This window comes from Mustelus asterias, chromosome 27 (assembly GCF_964213995.1).
Source record: "Mustelus asterias chromosome 27, sMusAst1.hap1.1, whole genome shotgun sequence".
NCBI lineage: Eukaryota > Metazoa > Chordata > Chondrichthyes > Carcharhiniformes > Triakidae > Mustelus > Mustelus asterias.
In genome coordinates, this window is record NC_135827.1 from 35,933,302 (window position 1) to 35,940,531 (window position 7,230).

A 7,230-nucleotide genomic window follows, 5' to 3' on the forward strand; every position below is an offset into this window, starting at 1 on the left:
ATAACTGAAACCCAGCAAGGTCCACACTGTCCATACAATACACAGTGTTATATATAATAACTGAAACCCAGCAAGGTCCACATTGTCCATACAATATACAGTGTTATATATAATAACTGGCGGCACGGTAGCACAGTGGTTAGCACTGCTGCTTCACAGCTCCAGGGACCTGGGTTCGATTCCTGGCTTGGGTCACTGTCTGTGTGGAGTTTGCACATTCTCCACGTGTCTGCGTGGGTTTCCTCCGGGTGCTCCGGTTTCCTCCCACAGTCCAAAGATGTGCAGGTTAGGTTGATTGGCCATGCTAAAAATTGCCCTTAGTGTCCTGGGATGCATAGGTTAGAGGGATTAGTGGGTAAATATATGGGGGTAGGGCCTGGGTGGGATTGTGGTCGGTGCAGGCTCGATGGGCCGAATGGCCTCTTTCTGTGTTGTAGGGATTCTAAGATTCTAACTGAAACCCAGCAAGGTCCACACTGTCCATACATTATACAGTGTTGTATATAATAACTGAAATACCGCAAGGTTCACATTGTCCATACAATATACAGTGTTATATATAATAACTGAAACCCAGCAAGGTCCACACTGTCCATACAATATGGATGATATTGGAATAGTGTAGATTAGAGGGGCTTTAGATTGGTACCACTGGTCGGCGCAACATCGAGGGTCGAAGGGCCTGTACTGCGCTGTAATGTTCTATGTTCTATGTTCTAATATACAGTGTTATATATAATAACTGAAATCCAGCAAGGTCACACTGTCCATACAATATACAGTGTTATATAAAATAACTGAAACCCAGCAAGGTTCACATTGTCCATACAATATACAGTGTTATATATAATAACTGAAACCCAGCAAGGTCCACATTGTCCATACAATATACAGTGTTATATATAATAACTGAAACCCAGCAAGGTCCACATTGTCCATACAATATACAGTGTTATATATAATAACTGAAACCCAGCAAGGTCCACATTGTCCATACAATATACAGTGTTATATATAACTGAAAATAACTGAATATCTGTTTTGAGTTTGGTTTTTAAAAAATCACAAAAATGGCAAACTAAATTCTTCAATTTTCAGCTAGGGCATGGGTGTTGTTTGGCTATTCAATTGTATTGGGGTGTCTCAATCGGGCCAGTCAGGTTCTCACCTAAATTAATATATTAAGGTTTTCCACCAAGCACACTGGTTAGCACTGCTGCCTCACAGTGTCAGGGACCCAGGTTCGATTCCCGGCTTGGGTCACTGTCTGTGTGGAGTTTGCACATTCTCCTCGTGTCTACGTGGGTTTCCTCTGGGTGCTCCAGTTTCCTCCCACAGTCCGAAAGACGTGCTGGTTAGGTGCATTGGCCGTGCTAAATTCTCCCTCAGTGTACCCGAACAGGCGCTGGACTGTGGCGACCAGGGGAATTTCACAGTAACTTCATTGCAGTGTTAATGTAAGCCTTACTTGTGACTAATAATTAAACTTTACTTATCAACCCTGATTGAAATAAAACTTACCTTTCAACCAGATTGGAGTCCAGTTACAGTACCTCTGCTTAAATCAACTGGCTCAACACAGGAGATCAGTATTTAACTCAGAAACAGAAAATGCTCACAGCAGTTGTGGAGAAAGAATTATGCCAATGTTTCAAGCCTGGATGATTCTTCATCATCCTGACTCAAAATGTTGGCTCTGTTCTCTCTCCGCAGATGCTGTCGGACCTGCTGAGATTTTCTAGCATTTTGGCCGGAATTCTCCCTCCATTAACGCCCCGCTGCTGGTGCAGGCGAGGACAGGGAATTTGGCACTTGGCCAAATCTCCATTCACTGCAGCGGGACTGGAGAATCTCGTGAAAGGGCAGAAAATTCCGGCCTTTCCGTTTTGTTTCAGATTCCAGCATCTGCAGTATTTTGCTTTTATCTTAGATCAGTATTTAAATCTGCCTCTATCTCTATCCCTGTCTGACATTGCATTACATCATAAGTTGTATTTACCCATTCAGCCACATCTCAAATGCTGTGTGTGTCTATTTCCCTCCTTATTTAAGGAAGAATTAAATGTACAGAGGAGATTCACTAGATTGATACCCAGAATGAGTGGGTTGTCTAATGAAGATTGATTTGATTTGATTTGTTATTGTCACATGTATTAATATACAGTGAAAAGTATTGTTTCTTGCGTGCTATACAGACAAAGCATACCGTTCATAGAGAAGGAAATGAGAGAGTGCAGAATGTAGTGTGACAGTCATAGCTAGGGTGTAGAGAAAGATCAACTTAATGTGACGTAGGTCCATTCAAAAGTCTGATGACAGCAGGGAAGAAGCTGTTCTTGGGTCGGTTGGTACGTGACCTCAGACTTTTGTATCTTTTTCCAGATGGAAGAGTGTGGAAGAGAGTATGCCGAGGTGTATGGGGTCCTTACTTATGCTGGCTGCTTTTCCAAGGCAGCGGAAGTGTAGACAGAGTCAATGGATGGGAGGCTGGTTTGCATGATGGACTGGGCTTCATTCACGACCCTTTGTAGTTTCTTGCGGTCTTGGGCAGAGCAGGAGCCATACCAAGCTGTGAAAGGAATATGAAACCCGAAACACAAACAAATTAGCCTTAATCATATTGAAGGGCAGAGCAGGTTAAATGGACAAAATGGCCCTCTCTGCTTCTATTTTGTATGTTTCTTTGTTTGTGTATCAAGAATTTGATTAAAAATATTGAGTCATCCTTTTTGAACATATTTCCATTTGGGAAATGCAAAAAAATTGTAATTTGGATTACTGAAGCTCTGGAGATGCCAGACTATTGGATGTTTTTTATTTGGTTAGTAGAAATTGCTGACTTATAAAATGTACCCTGCTGACATAAATAATGGTAGTTACATTTAATATTGCAATAATTCTCAGCAGAGTAAAAGAGGATGATAGATGCATCAGAAATCTCTAATATAACAAGGATTGTTTTGCTGCGCGGTTGAACTTGTAGCCTAAATCTTTACCTGAGTCTCAAACCAGTCATCTTTCAGTGCCCACTGCATGAAAGAAATGCCATCAAATCGACCAATCTGATTCCAACTCTCATTCCCTCACCTCTACCCCATTTCACCCTTATCCCAACCCAGCAAAAACTTAGCACGTCTACCTAGTTTTAGCTTGGCAGCAACCACTTCAACTTAGTCACAACGCATTTAGCTAAGAAAAGTAACTTAAAAGTGATGACTCCAGCCTAACTCAATACAAACTTTGCAAAGATAAAAGCAAATTACTTTGGATGCTGGAATCTGAAACAAAAACAGAAGGGTCATCCAGACTTGAAACATTGGGGGAAATTTTCCCGACCCTCCCGCCACGGGAATGGTAGCGGGCAGAACACAGACCATGCAAAGGTCTGTTGACCTTGGGTGGGATTTTCCAGTTTTGGGGTGAGTGCAGCTGGAAAATCCCGCCCGTTAGCTCTGTTTTCTCTCTACAGGTGCTGTCAGGCCTGCTGAGATTTTCCAGCATTTTCTGTTTTTGAACTCTTCGGGTTATTGCTTTACAAAAAAAAATAAAGAGAAGCAAGACAATTGGATGTAAATATAATTGTTTTAGACATTCCAATTGCTGGAATACATAATCACACCTTCCCATTTTTCTCTTTAGCATTAGGTTTGGTTGTCAAGCAATATTGAGGCAATATGAATAAATACTAAAGGAATCGGCCCCGCAGGTGGAGGAGGTGGTTAAGAAGGCGTATGGTATGCTGGCCTTTATCGATCGAGGGATTGAGTTCAGGAATCCAGGGATAATGATGCAGCTATGTAAGACCCTCGTCAGACCCCACTTGGAGTACTGTGCTCAGTTCTGGTCGCCTCATTACAGGAAGGATGTGGAAAAGATTGAAAGGGTGCAGAGGAGATTTACAAGGATGTTGCCTGGATTGAGTGGCATGCCTTATGAGGATAGGCTGAGGGAGCTCGGTCTTTTCTCCTTGGAGAGAGGTAGGATGAGAGGAGACCTAATAGAGGTATATAAGATGTTGAGAGGCATAGATCGGGTGGACTCTCAGAGGCTTTTTCCCAGGGTGGAAATGTCTGCTACGAGGGGACGCAGGTTTAAGGTACTGGGGGGTAGGTACAGGGGAAATGTTAGGGGGAAGTTTTTCACACAGAGGGTGGTGGGCGAGTGGAATCGGCTGCCGTCAGTGGTGGTGGAAGCAAACTCAATAGGGTCTTTGAAGAAACTCCTGGATGAGTACATGGGACTTAATAGGATGGAGGGTTATAGGTAAGCCTAAAAGGTAGGGATATGTTCGGCACAACTTGTGGGGCCGAAGGGCATGTTTTGTGCTGTAGTTTTCTATGTTTCTATGTGATAAAATACTAAAGAAAGCCCACCAACGCCTCTACTTTCTCAGAAGACTATTGAAATTTGGCATGTCAGCTATAACTCTCACCAACTTTTACAGATACATTCTTTCTGGTTGTATCACAGCTTGATATGGTTCCTGCACTGCCGAAGACCACAAGAAACTACAAAAGGTCGTGAATGTAGCCCAATCCAAACCAGCCTCCCATCCATTGACTATGTCTACACTTCCATCCACTTCGGCAAAGCAGCCAACATAATTAAGGACCCAACGAACCCCGGACATTCTCTCTTCCACCTTCTTCCAACGGGAAAAAGATACAAAAGTCTGAGGTCACGAACCAACCGACTGAAGAACAGCTTCTTCCCTGCTGCCATCAAACTTTTGAATGGACCTACCTTGCATTAAGTTGATCTTTCTCTACACCCTAGCTATGACTGTAACACAACATTCTGCACTCTCTCCTTTCCTTCTCTATGAACGGTATGCTTTGTCTGTATAGCACGCAATAAACAATACTTTTCACTGTATACTAATACATGACAATAATAAATCAAATCAAATCAAATTAAAAAAGGCGTTTGCACCTTTGAAGATTTTGCAACTTTTACTTCTCATCATGCTGAAATATTTGAATCATTCAGGGAATAAATTGTTGTCTTGCCTATTATTACTACAGGTAGTCCCCGGGTTACGAACACCCAACTTACGAACGCCCGTACTTATGTACCGACCTCCGTAAAGCCTATTATTTTTAAAAAGCGAGTTACATACAATGGTTTGTACTAACGAACGGGCGGACTACACTGCGCGACGCTCAAAACACTGCGCGTTTTCAGCGGTTCGTCGGCCCAAGGGAGAACAACGCCATGCCATCGTCGCCATTTTAAGTCGGATCGCGTAAACATTGTTGTGTGCGTTGTGTTCCGACTTACATACAAATTCGACTTACAGACAGACTTAAAAACGGAATTCGTTCGTAACCCGGGGACTGCCTGTAATGAGATTTCAGCTCAGGGCATTACCGCTCCCAGCTCTTTAACCTCCTGAAATATTCATTCCTCTGACTCTGCCCTCTATTGGCCTCATTTGGCAGCGATGCCTCCAGTTAGGTCCCCCACTTTCTATTTCCGCCCTAAATTAAAACATTCTGAAATACAAGTCAATGTTGCTTCAATTTCATGAACAACATAACTCTGCATTCAAGGGAAATCTTTAATATGAATTTCCCAATGAGTATGAGGACCTGAGTAGCACTTACAGGCAAGAAAGCAAACTTTTAAATTGCACCTTTCAGAACTTGGCTAATCAGCCATCAGATTTATAACCATCTATACAAGCCTCAATGAATAACAACCATTTCACTTGACTTTCATTCTCTAATCAAAGTCTGAACACCACAGTTTATTCAATGAAGTTTGGGTCCTTGGAGAAAACAAGCTGATTACATCAATCAGCCTCCAACCTGACCAGCAATAACTGAACAGGAAGCAACACAGTGCACTGAAACAATGACGTAATCCTGTAGGTTGATGGACTACAAGTCCAAATCTCTATTCTGTTCCACTTTTAATTTTGATTACATCAGCACGTGGAATATTCAGCAGAAACCAGCCATTCCCTCACTAAGTCCAGAGTTGAGAGAATTGGTTTATGAGGAGAGACTGAGTCGACTGGGGCTATACTCATTGGAATTCAGAAGAATGGGGGGAGATCTGATAGAAACATATAAGGTTATGAAGAGAATAGATAAGATAGAAGCAGGGAAGTTGTTTCCACTGGCGGGTGAAACTAGGATTAGGGGGCATAGCCTCAAAATAAGGGGAAGCAGATTTAGGACTGAGTTGAAGAGGAACTTCTTCACATAAAGGGTTGTGAATCTATAGAATTCCCTGCCCAGTGAAGCAGTTGAGGCTATCTCATTGAATGTTTCTAAGGCAAGGATAGATAAATTTTTGAGCAGTAAAGGAATTAAGGGTTATGATGAGCGGGCAGGTAAGTGGAGCTGAGTCCACAAAAAGATCAGCCATGATCTTATTGAATGGCGGAGCAAGCTCGAGGGGCCAGATGGCCTACTCTTGCTTCTAGTTCTTATGTTCTTCTGTTCTTATCTTGTTATGAGAACACTCTCGATATAAAAACAGATATGCTGGAAATACTTAGCAGGCCTGGCAACATCTGTGGAATGGGAGACAGAGTTAGCATGTAAGATTGATCACCATTCACCAGAACCTTTGGATACTTTTCCCACAGATACTACCTGATCTGCTGAGTATTTCCAGCATTTTCTATTGTTACTTCAGATTTCCAGCGTCTAAGCTACTTCTGTTTTGTATTAAAGGCTATCCTTCAGTTATTTCAATTACTTATTTTAATGCCTCCATTTTGGAAATTTCTATGGAGAATGGGAAAATTTGGGGAGAATCTCACCAAGGCTACTTTAGGGCCAAATGCTTTACATTGTGTTTTCTCGGATTTGCTTGTTGATAAATCTGCTCTTTCTTTCACTCAAGAAAACTTCATTTAATTCAATCCTATTTGTTCAGAGCTGAAATAAGTAAATACTCTGATTTGGGAAAGGCATATCCTTGTGAAACAGAAACTTAAACCTTTGATGTTACTGATTGAGGAAATTGATTGAGGAAATTCTCATCTGGTCATAATTAAATTCTATTTGAGGATAGAAGTCCATGTGTGTCTGAAAGACGGAGACAGTTTTAAATTCTTTCTTTACTGTAGTTTAATTGACAATACAAAATTAACTCTAACTACTTTAGTTTTGTGATTGTTTTAAAAATGGAAGCCTGAAGTGAGTTTGGGACAGTCTTAGTTGGATACAAGCACCTTGGGTCATTTTACTATGTTAAAGGTGCTATGTATGTGCA